The sequence below is a fragment of the Mustela putorius genome, unplaced genomic scaffold (assembly GCF_011764305.1).
Source record: "Mustela putorius furo isolate JIRA1106 unplaced genomic scaffold, ASM1176430v1.1 tig00537235_pilon_pilon_pilon, whole genome shotgun sequence".
Classification (NCBI taxonomy): Eukaryota; Metazoa; Chordata; class Mammalia; order Carnivora; family Mustelidae; genus Mustela; species Mustela putorius.
Window position 1 is genome coordinate 65,693 of NW_025422375.1, and position 13,450 is coordinate 79,142.

Below are 13,450 nucleotides of genomic sequence, written 5' to 3' on the forward strand. Positions count from 1 at the left end.
GTAAGGAGGAGGAAGAGATTTGGAAGAGACCTTTAGGGAGGCTGAAAGGGAAGCAGGTGTGGATCAGGTAATGGAGGGCACAGAGGAAATGACCTGGCGGCCCTTCAGGAGAATCCAGGTGGCACATAGGGCACCCCCCCCCTCCGTGTTGAACAGTAAAGGTCAAGGTGAGCTCGGTATGAAGAGAGTCAGGGAGGTCCTATGGGTGGGGAGCAATGCAGTGGATTGACCAATAGGCAGGAGCAACAAACAGCCTCTCTTGAAGAAAGGCAGAAAACAAGAAGGCTGAGGGGTGAGCCCACTTGGAGCAAGAACAGGTCTGGCAGGAGCCAAACGTGGGTCCTGAGGAATCACAGCCTGCTAACCCCAGAGGAGACTTGACTTATAAAGGATCCATCTGCTTCACACACCAGGAGACCAATCACCAGATAAGAAGGCAGCAGCCCAGGGAGTTGCTTTCCCCTCCAGAAAATAAAGCGGGCACACAAATTACTCTTTGAATGTAAAATGATTGGAAGTGTTGAAAATTCCTACTCCAAACAAATAGCCGACTCCAAAGACGCCATATGCGGACATGCAGCTCAGTCTAATGGGTCAGCCAGAGGTTTGCTACAATAGTCAGCGGCCATCAGCGCCTAGCCTATTCAGCTTCCCCATCATTCAGACTGTCAGGATATGTGGGTTCTCCCCCCCACTGCTCCCTCTTGCATTGTCAGGAATCAAAATGATCTGCAGCATAATGGGCAAAACTACTGTAACTATTGGGCCATTTAAATTTATTGGGTTCTGGTTGAATAGGCCAGTATTACTGTAAGTGCAGCTGCCACTGTTGGGAGCTGTTAGAATGGAACATTTGTTCAAAAGCCTCAACCCCTCATTTCTTCTCTTACAATTGGAGCTGAGCTGAGCTGGGCCTCCCCCGCTCCGCACTTATGCATACTTTCTGCCCTAATTGCAGCTTGTCCCTCCCTTTTGTCTAGTTGATTTTCAATGTATTCAGGCCACTAGGTTATTCTTTTCTTTATATTAAAAAAAATATAATAAAAATAAAATTAAAAATATAAAATTCCCATTATTTTTAAAAAATGTGTTCAAAGACTGAATTTTCATCACTATCCTGGTGTTCAGAACAAAGTGAGGTAATAGTTTGTATTAGGAAAAATACATACTTCTGTAACACTTACAGAGATTAAAGGTGTCCAAATCATTGTTTTTTGTTTTTAGGTTTAAGAAGTTTGATCACAGATATTTACGGAAAATCCTAACCCGAAAGAACCAGCCCAAGTCCAGCATTGTCTCCTTGTACAAGAAGCTGGAAATGAAACAAGCTATCGAGATGGTAGAAACTGGGATCCTCAGTTCCACAGCCTTTTCCGTACCCCACCCGTAAGTCCCATATGTCCTTTGATCTGGACTTTCCATATCAGAATTCCTAGGAGGCACTAACTCATCGTTTCAATTACAGATAATATGAGGAGTGAAGAGGCAGAAATTTCAAGGAGGAATCATGGGAAAAGGATGACCCAAGTCTTGGCCATTAGGTCATTGGCCATTTGTACTTTGGCCCATGCTCAGCCTCTCTCACCTAGTTTCTGAACATTACTTTCTAGCAAAAGTTGCATGCTATAGCTGTATGACTCCTTACCTTGGGAAGGAGGGGCAAGTGAATTTCTAGAATGATGGCATGGTTTACAAGACTTTTTCTTTCTCTTTTTGATTAATTTCTATCCTTTAACCCCAGTTCATTTGATTTTTGCTAATTGTACACTCATAATAATAATATGTATTTCTCCTGCAAGTCGTTTATTTCTCTTCCTGTCTCATATGAGGAGGAGAGACCCAATCAGCATCCTTTGTCACTAGCTGGGATTAGGGGTCGAGGGGTGGTAACAGGAGGTGTGGTGGTTGGTGAGCTAGTTACATTTACCTGCCAACCCCCTCCCCCTGCCCACTCAAGGACAGCCAGGTTTCTTTCATGAAGATGTTTATGAGGGTTGCCTGGGTGACTCAATTGGTTAGGCGTCTGCTTTCCACTCAGGTCATGATCCCAGAGGCCTGGGATAGAGCCCCACATCAGGCTCCCTGCTTGGTGGGAAGCCTGCTTCTCCCTTTCCCTGCCACTCCCCCTGCTTATGTGCACTCTCTCTCTGACAAATTAAAAGATATCTTTTTAAAAAAGGAGTTTATGAATTGAGGAAAATTACTCATAATTTCTATAGGAGAAGGAACACTGCCATCCGGTCCTCTTCTGTAGACACTTGATCATGAGCTCTAATTGAGTCTTCACGTTTGAAAAGCAGGTTGAGATAAGAGCCAAGAACAGATCGCAGTAAAAAGGTCGCTAATGACTGAGTGTGATCTTGCATCCCTTACTTGCTAATGAATCAGAAACACCCTTGCCTTTCTTCCGAGGCCTGAGAAAAATCTTAAGTCCGGTCCCTGAGGGCATCTCAGTGTAAACAGAGCTTTTTGCCTTATTTCTCAGTGAGACTGTTTTTGTGGTTTGCTTGTTTGTTTTGGTGCTCCGGGTTGCCTGGCTTGCTTTAAGGAAACTTCTGATCTCAAAATGGCAGTGTGCTAACAAATATTTATTGGCAGTGCCATGTGGAGCCATGTTAGAGCCTAAGGCAGAAGAAAAAAGAAAAAAACACAGAATAAACCTCAGTATTGTCAATCCTGTCTTTATTTAAAATGTTGATATTGTACTCATCGTGGATTGTTTTCTTTTTTACAGTGACATTTGTTTTCTAAAATATTGTGTTTGCATTCTATTTAACTTACCTGAGCTTTTTGGTATCATCTTGGGCCCAACCCTGTTCCTTGGGTACCAGTTATGTGCCAGGGACTTCAAGCTGACACAGTCCCTGGCCTTATGGAGCTCAAACCCTAGTGGGGTCATGGCATTAATTAAAAAAAAAAAAAAAAAAAGTCTCACAAACTTATAATCCTAAAGTCTAGGGAGCTATGAGAGTGAAAAGAGGTGACCCTCTGGTCCCCAGGCATTTGACCTGCCCACTGAAGAGGGAAAGGGGATTTAATGCCCTGCAGGAGGTCTGGATAGCTTCGGGCACCTTAAACCATTAGGAACTTCCTCAATCCATTTGCTTAGTAGTCCTGTGAGCTGTTGGTCTGAGAATGTAGGGGCACTTATCTCAAATGAGAATCAGGCTGTCCCGTGCTAAAATATATTTGCAATCTCTGTATTACGTTGCATTGGTCATATGCAGCCAGCCCAGCCCGTAACCTCAAGGCAGTTTCCAAGCCAGCTTTATCTGGAGGGAGCCTTTCTGTTGAGTTCATTAGTTTTTGGATATTGATTCAAGATTAGTAAGCGAGCCCAAGAGGTTAGAGACTTTTTCCCCACCCCCCTAATAGCCCAAACCCATAAGTTAACTGGGTTAGGAGAGGAGATTCTTTTACCTGATATTTTATACAAGTTTAATCGTATTTAAATTGCATTCATTTGATCTCAGAAATCTGTACAACATCAAGCAAAAAGGAATTCCTCTCCCAAGATCAAAGCAGCTAATTTCTTCAAAACAAACCTTCATACAATAATAGGAAAAAGAAGTGTGTACTCAGATCGCTTTTTATTATTCTGTATGAGATGATAACAACAAAATGCACATATATTTTTTTTCTTTAGAAGTTTAAGCAATTGTTCTACGAGAGAGTTAGCTTTCCAAACTCTGTGAACCTCAGGAGAACACTGTCACCAGAAGTTGTCAATAGCACAGAGCAGATGGCCTTTCTTCTACGGAATGCCCCCCCCCTTTCTTGCATGGATTATGTTATTTGACCTTCGAAACAACCCTAAGAAATAGATAGAGTGTGTACTTGGATTGTTATTTTAAACAAGAGGCACCCTCGTTTCACCAATGAGTAGGAAGCTTTTACAAATACCAGACAATAAAGGCTCAAATGATTAAAAGTGTCAAACCCTTAAAAATATTTGATTAATATTAGAGATATTGAAGTGTGTGTTTAAAGTTATAGGTATATAACAAACTACAACTGTAGAACTTCAAAGCTTCATCCTTAAATGCTCCCAAAGAATTTTAACATGTCGTTTATTAAAAAAAATCCATAAATTACTTTATTGTAGTTGAAGAATTTTTCAGTTGATCACACATTGGCAGGTAGAGGCTTACATTTATGCTTCTTATGCCGAAGATTCTGGTGCCATTTTCATTTCCATAAAGAAACACTGTATCATGAGGAGCCAGGATCTCTCCTACACCACTCTTCACTCATCCTAAATGTTGGTAGTCTACGTGACCTTTCTAAAAAGACACAAGGAACCCACACACAGAGAAGAGCAGTTGAGTCCCATTGGTTTATCAGAGGATGCATTCTTCATTTACCCTAACATACATTTCTTATGGATTTCATGTGTGAAACTATCACAAGAGAAAGGGGGGTTCTTTCAAATGAATCAAGGTATAATATTTGATCTTTTAGGAATTCATATCATGGCATAAATAGAAACATCTACTAGATTTCATATTTATATTGCTATATTTCGAACTGAAGTGTCTTTTTTACATTATTATAGCATCTGATTTAAAAAAGCTAAGAGTAATGTGAACCTTTTATGTAAAAACATTTGGATTCAGATTTTCCCAGTTTGATCTTAATAGTCATGAAAATTACTTTTATTTAAGGTGCCAGAAATTTCCTTTATGGATATTGAATGAATGCTCCAGTGACAAGCATCTCTCAGCTTATAATTTTATTTTTTTTGACCTAGAGATTATTTAATATTTGGTTTTTCTAAGGATTATATCTCTCTGTGCTCACAATATGATCATCTCAGGGATGATTTTGCTAATGAAGTGGCATGTAGAAAACTCCAGGTATCACCTTGCCTAAATTAATAATTCCTCTGTATAATGTCATAGCTGTCGCTTCTCAGTGTGGGTCAGTGTGAGATAATGCCTTTGGGATCCCTGTGTTACACGTCTAGCCAACAGCCTGAATGGACCTTAATTAAGTCTAATCTTTCCCATAGTGGCCAATTATAAACTGGGAAGGGTGCCAAGTGAGACCTACTGCCATCTTGAGTTTAACTTCGCTATTATCTTATGGTTTCTTTCCTATTTGGTTGTGAGTATCATTATGAACATAGGAAATGTAATTTTCGATTAGTTCTTTTTTTCTGCTAAGCAAGAAATTGCTTTCATCATAATAAAGGAATGTGTTCAGATGGTGGGAATGTGTAGGTATATCTCAATCAGAATAAATTTTACTTCAAGGACTTTTCAATAGTGAGGTTGAAATGCCCTGATAATAATGTTTAGATCACCAAGGGTGGTAACTGAATATCAATAGTGTTGACATTTGCAGCTTTGAGATATGGAAACTCTGATTTCAAGGATTTTATAGAAAGGGCATTAGTCAGTCTACAGATAGGATTGCTAAATAAATTCTGGCATGCTGTGATACCTGGTATCTGAGTTCTTAGCTCTTAAAAATATTTTCTTAAACGTATTTTCATAAATATTTTTTCTTAAAAATCTTTTTACCAATTGTACTTACAGATGCACAAAAAGTACTCACAAGATGTTCTTGCTATGTTGCTACTAATGTTTAAAAAAGTGGCCTGTATTGAAACCAATAACTACTGATTTCTGTGATCAGAAATCTTAAGACCTTTTGCAAGCAGATAGTAAGATCTCTGTGCCTTTATGCACCAAGAAGAGCTCCAGCAAGGAAAGAAAAAAAAATCAACATTCTGAGAGGTTTTATACCAAGATATTAAGGGAGAGGAGAGTATTAAAAGATGTATTTAATTTTCTTTAGTTCTCTCTCTTTTTTGTTCTTTATTTTTTTATAGTGAACATATATTATTCATACAATGAAATGTTTACTAGAAATTTCTGCCACTAGATTAAAATGACTGAAATCAAATATATTTGTCACATGGGAATTCTGCACATAGCAATGTCATAATTTTGAAACCCTCAGAAGACAATTGTGCATTGACTGATAACCTGGACATGACTTGATATTTAAACCCTTTCGGGGGCACACTGAGGGGGTGGTGACGGGGAGGGCTCATGGTGAAGGAAGCCTTGGGGAGCTGGTCATGCGGAGGCAGAGAGCAGTCAGTGGCTTCTAGAATCTCACAGAGTGCCCAGTGTCTCAGAGCTGGGCTGGCTTTCAGAATAGAAATAGTCCAAATAATCCTTGTAAAATATGATTCTAGTTTCTTACAATTATTCTTTAACCAACGATAAAATTCCTAAAGGGACCATTCCAAGGTAAATGTACTCACAGAATTTTAGTAGTCCCTTAGATCAGTGTTATTCAAAATGTGGCATGTGAAATGGTGTTGTCTGTGAGCCGTTTGTCACCTGTCTACAATGAGATCAGTGCAGACCTAACCACAAGCCAGTCTTGATGAATACCCTTATTTCCATTGAATCTATCAGTAAAACATTTGGTTCTAATTTTATAGTATCTTTTTAAACATTTATTTTGTAGCAATTGATTTTTGTTGTATTTTACCAGAGTGTCTGCTCATTACAGATGTGGAGGGAAAAAATAACTGGTTTGTAACTACCTTCGACTCATTTCTAAAAAATGAGTTAGTTCCCACATAAAAGCTTTAGGCAAGGAAACCATATTTTCAAAATGGTAAGTCAAGACACATGTATTGTGTCTTACTAAACTTACTAACTAAAACGGTAGAAAACATTGTGTTAAAATATGGGTTCTGGAACTTAGAACTCCCATATATATATATATTGACACTTTTGTGGCGCTCTTGCCAGGATGTAAGAATAATGCTTGGCTTCCCTCCATTGATGTTTCCAGGGCCCAGAGGATACACAGAACTAAAAGGCTTTCCCCGGAAGACGTGGAGTCCATGAGGGACATTCTGACACACAACATGTACCAAGTTCGACAAAGGGTGTGTATAAGCCATCTGACTTGTCTCATTTGCTTGGCCTTGGAACCAGTCCTTCAGGAATCCTTTCTTGTTCACATTATCTCCTCTAAAGCAACCTTCTGGCTAAACCATTTCTTTCTGCCGGATTTGGAGAACAGAAAGTTAATTGGTTTACTTTTCTGCTTAAAAAAAAAAAAAAAAAAAAAGGCACAATGCAGATCCATTGTTGTAAAAAGGAATGCAGATCCCAATTGCTAGCCCTAGGGGTCAGGCTGCCCTAGCCCTGCAGCCTGGTACTTCGTTTTCCAGACCAACAGAGATGAACAACAAGTGGTGGAGCTCATTCACCACACCACAAAGAAAGAGGGCACCAGGACGCCAATGATATGCTCAATCTGTTTGACTGTAAAAGAGCTTAGAAGGTTGAGATGGTTATTGAAATGCTGGCCTATATTAGAGGAGCCTACATTAGAGGGGATGTATTAAGTATATTATATTTTAATTTGGGGAGGGGTAAAGTGTATGGAGTCTATACTACCACTTGGGAACTGGTGGAAAGTATATAGTAAGAACATTCCTGGGGCAGTGGGTGAGTCCTTCTGAAATTTTGATGCAGTCAAATGACATTTAAACTTGCAAAATCTAATTATGAGGTGGTTTTGTTTGTTTGTTTGTTTGTTTTTTCCAGTTTGAGGATTCTATTGAACATGCTAATTGGCTAAGTATGGCTACAAGTAAATTCATTTGGGAGCCTTGGTTTTTGTGACTATGTTATAGATCAGAGTCTTGAGTGGGGCCAAAAAATTTCATCAGGGTTAAAGCCCCCTAGTTTCAAGGAGAAGATGCTGAGGGGTTAGGCGAGTTGTTTATCTGACTTGTTGAAGGTCACACAAGAAAAATCCAAGTTAAGAACCAGGTCTTCCAACTGTCCTACCCAGTGCTCTTTCCATGACTCCAGCCTTATGTGATCCAGTTAAAGTGAATGTTCTCTCGCTTTCTGTTTTGGAAAGGTCAGTGATTTAAGGGGAATGTGTCAGCGAAAGACTCTGCACCTGCTGAAGGAATATAGGTCAGCATCAATCATAGCAAGCTTAGAGTAAATTTAAGAGCTTTCAAATCATTCCAAGTAAAACTGTTTCAGTAAGACTATCACATTCTGATAAATAGTTAGATAAATTCTTAAGAGCTTCCTGGTTTGAAGAATGTCAGCTGGTTTCTTGGGGGCCAAGCTCAAAGACAGGGTGAAACTAGCCTTTTCCCCACGTGGACAAAGGTTGAATTTAAGGAAAGGTCCAGAAATGGAGAGCGAGTTCCTGGGACTCCAACCCAGCTAAAATGAAGTTAACTAACCATTCTCTCTTTCTTTTCTTTCATGAAGATTCCCAGACAGCCAAATGTCTTCTTTCATAAGTATACCTATTTAGTCTGTCCTCCAGGTTTCTCCCATCTAAGCAATATAGCATCTTCCCTTCTTACTGCCCCCAAATAAGCAGATAGGTCAGAGAAGGTCACACAGGGAGAACATAAATAATAAACAAAAGGGAGTTTCAAGCCCCTAATTTGGCTTTTGCCTCCACTTTTGTTACTTTGACAGAGTGAGCCTTATCAGTCCTTCCCTTCCTATCTCCTTTCTTACCCCATCTTTTATATAGGTCATGTGACTCTAGCCCTCTTGAAAGAAAAACTGCTCTAGAGATGCAATGCAGGTCACGTGTCTCCTTGGTTTCTAGTGGGTGATCTACAGTTTTGAGGATTGTCACAAAAGGTGACATCTGTTATATCTAGCCTGGGTGGTAGGTCACTGGACCTCACACAGTGTGGGGCTGATGGCTGGGGCATTTCTCATGGTCTCATCTCAGAAGAGGCCATCCTGGGAGTCAGGAGTCACTTCAGGGCAAGGGTGGGCTGAATGCAGGGTTTGACTCTGGGGATCCTGATTCATAGTTGATCTGGAACTGAGCTGGTCCATCGCACCTGGGAGGGCTCTGGCCATTCCTGTTTGAAGTCACTCCCCTCAGCACGTCCAGTATCAGATTGTCACTGCTGGACAAGTTAAGAACTAGCCTCTGGAAGTTCCCATTGGGAAGGCCTCTGGGATACAGAAGCTCTCTGCAATGCCCTGAGAATGGAGATGGAGAAACACTTCCGTTCAAGGGAAGAAACTGACCTCACCTCAGACTCTAAGGATAAGTCAGAGGTTGATGGGCAGTCCCCTGGGGTGGCCTAAATGATCAGGTCACACTCAGAATTCTCACACACTTTCAAAGAAGGAAAACAATTTATTCAACTTCAATTCTCTTCAGTCAATATTTAATACACATCTATAGCCTTTTCCCATAGAACTCAAGTTCTAGGGGGAAATACAGTCTTTCATCAATCACCAGCTCCTTCATTAAAGAGCTGGACTAAATGAAACAGAGTGAAGGAAGTTGCGTATACGTTATGTGCATAGGACCTACTATGCTCCCTGCAGACAAGCAAGGATAAGCACATGGGTGATGTGATATCAGGTTAAATAGAACAAAAAATGTCCACATGTTCCTCAAAGTACAGGCTTCAAGTCAAGGTATAGGAAATTCCTACCAGTACTAAGCATACAACACACACACACACACACACACACACACACACACATATATATACACACACACAGACACTCATATATAAGTGTGTGATTATAAACATACACACACACTGACTTTACTTTTGCATGAATTTAACGTTGATAAAAATTATAAAAGTTTGTCTTGGGATTCTAATACTCGGTTTTAAAATGTTTCTGTGATAGTATCATGTGTCATTCCTTAATATCTCTATCTATACAGTGAGTGCACTGAAGTTGAGGTTCATCATTAGTGATGGTGGATAAGAGTCCCTATTTCAAACATATTTCAAAAATTTAATTTTTTGCCAGGTTTTTATCAGATTGGTTAATTTGTCAAGAGTGGCTTGTAAAGATCTCCTATCAGGAGATGGTGAAAGTTAGCTTTGCAAATTCTTCATCCTTCCCCTGGCCTCCAACCTCTGCCTTCTATATGGAACTCCTTTTAGACAATTGTCTGTTTTATGAGGCTTAGTTACCTAACAGATAATGAAAGCCACAAATCTACTTCACTGGCTGTATAGACACAAAAAGACAAGCAATAAACTGAAAACTAGTGAACCAGTGAGGTTGACTTCCTACTCTTAGTCAACTCCTCCTTGTTACAAACATCCTCTTCTGTTCTGGGAGGAAACTAGACCATCCCCTATATTGACCAGGGAAGGGTCTATTATAAATCTACATAGTAAGTACAGAGAAACTTAATTTCTTTCATATTTTTATGAAGATGAATGGAAACACAAGTGTTAGTATTCTTTCCTTACACTGGAGATCATCTTATAGTATCTCCTAGAGTATGTACTCCCCACTTAGGGAACCCTTAACCTGGACGATGGAATCTCATCTCTTGGCAGGTTGTCCCTAGGTGCTCCGCCACCCCCCCCCCCATACCTCTGTCTCATTTATCACCATGCTTTGAATTAAGTACTAAATTTTCCTGTGGTAAACAGATTCACAGCTCTGCTCCAATAGGTCCTCCTCTTTTCCCATCACATTTTTTTCAGAGCTATGTCTTATCTCATGTGTTCAGTCTTCCTGAAGGGAACATCTACTCATCTTTCAAGAGTCAGTCCGGGCAATGCAGCTTTCCTACCCAGGACTGGATCAGTGCCCTTTGCCTGTACTCTATAAATCCCTGCAGACCCAATATCATAACACATAACATAGCACATAACAGTATATGCTTGTTTGATTCCCCAAATAGACCATGAGCCTTATGAAGACCGCTCTTCAAAATTATCCATTTTTAAAAATCCTGTGCTTACTGTGGCACCTGATACACAGAACAATTGCCCTTCTGCTAATTGGAAATCCTTATCACAATTTTCATTAACCAGGAGCACAAGGACCTGTAGTTTGAGTCTGTTACCTGTATTCCAGTGAGACTGGTATAGTCACTGTTGCACAGTGAAAGGTACAGAGAGAAGAGATTCCAGTTTAAGTACTTTGTAAACATTTGAAGACCAGTGTTGGTCTGTGGTTTAAGACAGGTTATTGCTGGCCTGGTGAGAATAAGGAAGAACTTTTTTTTTTTTAAGATTTTATTTATTTGACAGAGAGAGATCACAAGTAGATAGAGAGGCAGGCAGAGAGAGAGGGAAGCAGGCTCCCTGCTGAGCAGAGAGCCCGATGCGGGACTCGATCCCAGGACTCTGAGATCATGACCTGAGCCGAAGGCAGCGGCTTAACCCACTGAGCCACCCAGGTGCCCAGGAAGAAATTTTTTATAATGATAATTGTTTCAGTTTGAAGGACTACTCTTTAATCGGTAATTATATCTTTCCTTCATTTTGGTTGGGAAAAAACCTCTTCCTTTTTAAACAGTGATGGTAATTGGTTGATTTTTTTTTTTATGTGTCTTTAACCAGAAAAATGTAAAAATAGCAACCTTAATGAAATTCCCAAAGCAGTTTTGACATTTTCTTCATCCATTGGATCCAAACATTCAGTAAGAACTGTCCAGGCATAAAAACACGACGGGGGGAAAATGGGTGGGTATGGGGCAGTTGAAGTCCACGGGTATCTCACTGCAAAGATACAAAGGAGACAGTACAGGGGGGACAGCAGGGTTGTGTGGGCTGGAAGGCATAGGCTCCAAACCACAACTCTCTCCTGATAGGGTGGTGCCTCAGTCACAGGCCTTTCTTCTCAGGGGCCACCGCTTGCTCCCCTGTAATTGAGGCAAATGCTCGGGTGGCCTCTTCGATGTCTTCTTTCTCTTAGTTTTGTGATATTTCCATGGGCTCCAAAAGCCATGGTGGTTTTGGAAATGTCCTGACGTATTTTGACATTCTGTTCCTTCCACAGACCCTGTCCTACAACAAATACAACCTCAAACCCCAAACGAGCGAGAGAAAACAGGCTAAAGAGATTCTGATCCGCCGCCAGAATACCTTAAGGGAGAGCATGAGGAAAGGCCACAGCCTGCCATGGGGAAAGCCGGTAAGGTGGGGTCCGTGGACACACCTGGGGGCTGTATCAGTCCCTCTCCCAGGCCTCCTCTGTGATGGCCAGTGGTAGTTACACAAAGCCAGCACCTTGCTGTAATACAATTAGTAATACAAAAGCAAGAAGGCACAGGACATGATACAACTTCCCTCTGGGTCCAGAGCTTTAGGGTTCGTGGTTAGGGTGGACCTCCCAGATGGGGCAGTGTTGGGAGCACAGTCCCTGGGCTGTGAGTCTAGATCAAGTGTCACGGTGGCCTTGTACTGACCATAGGGGAGCCTCCATGGACTGGGGCTCTGGGTCTAGGAGGCTTCCTTCTCTCCCAGAAAGATCTAGGGAAGGATCAGTTCTTACCCAGACTCTTGGGCTTGTCTTCATATTACCACGGTGCATCTGAACTATGCTATTTGAGGCCACATCAAACAAATTCACTGGAACTTCCCGACAAAGGTTACGTCTGGATAGATTCTAATTTCTACCCTAGTCTCCATGGCTCAAATGTAGTGATAATAGGAGGATAGTAATAATAGCACTAACTGCCTGAACAGAGGGTTAAGTGGCCTTGTTCAAACATTTTAGTTTCACACTTCATCATTTTCAAAATAAAATCAAACAAAGTATTCAACCTGTGATCCTGTAGGAATGCTTACCTTAAGCACACATCTGACGAGCTAACATTAAAAGGTACCTGTAAACTTCCTAGTGATATCTTATTTGCAAAGAATACGATGTATTACTTTATCCTCAGACTCTTTCCATGAACAGTGAAACAAAGGCATTTTATCCCCTTTCTCCAGACAGTGGAACTCCAGTACAAAAAGGCTAATTGGCTTATCCCACTTAATCATAATTAATCCAATGAGTAGAATACATAGATCTTCATACAAAGATCTTCGTAGATCTCTATTTCTTCCTATAAAAATACAGCCCAATAACCCATAATTTTGTTTCCCTTAATAAAAAACAAATGTTTTCCAAAATAAAATCATCCAAGGGGTTCCCTCATGGGAGGGAAAGGAAACACATATTGGAGACTGAGGCATTCTGCTGTCTTTAAACCAGAGAAACAGGAATACAGGCAAGCCTGTAACTTACATGAGATGCCCAGTGTGGGCCTGTGGCTCCCACTGTTTCCCATGGGATAATCTGAATGGCAGACTCACCTATGCTTTTCCTTTCTGCTTCTTACCCACAGGCTGGTACTAAAAAACATCCGCTACTTGTCCTTTCCCTATGGCCACCCTGAGCCAATAAGAAGAGACCCCGAATGTTGCTGATTTCACAGGTAACCTGTCTGCCTGGCTGTTCTTTTTCCTTGTGCTTGGTTTACAGACATTGAAATTTGAATTTTATCTCATTTTTTACCTGTCATAAAATATTCTTCTTTTAACTTTTTTTTCAGCCCCTTAAAAAGGTAGAAACTATTCTTTGTTCACAGGCCATATGAAAAGGCAACAGGATGGATATAGCCCAGGGGGGATAATTTGCCAATGTAAAATGGGCAC

General features: G+C 40.7%; 1 pseudogene; it reads left to right on the top strand.

The window, feature by feature from the left end:
- LOC123390132 overlaps positions 1-13,222 on the top strand; it is a 72,629-nt pseudogene extending 59,407 nt beyond the window's left edge.
- Positions 13,223-13,450: the final 228 nt, after the last annotated feature.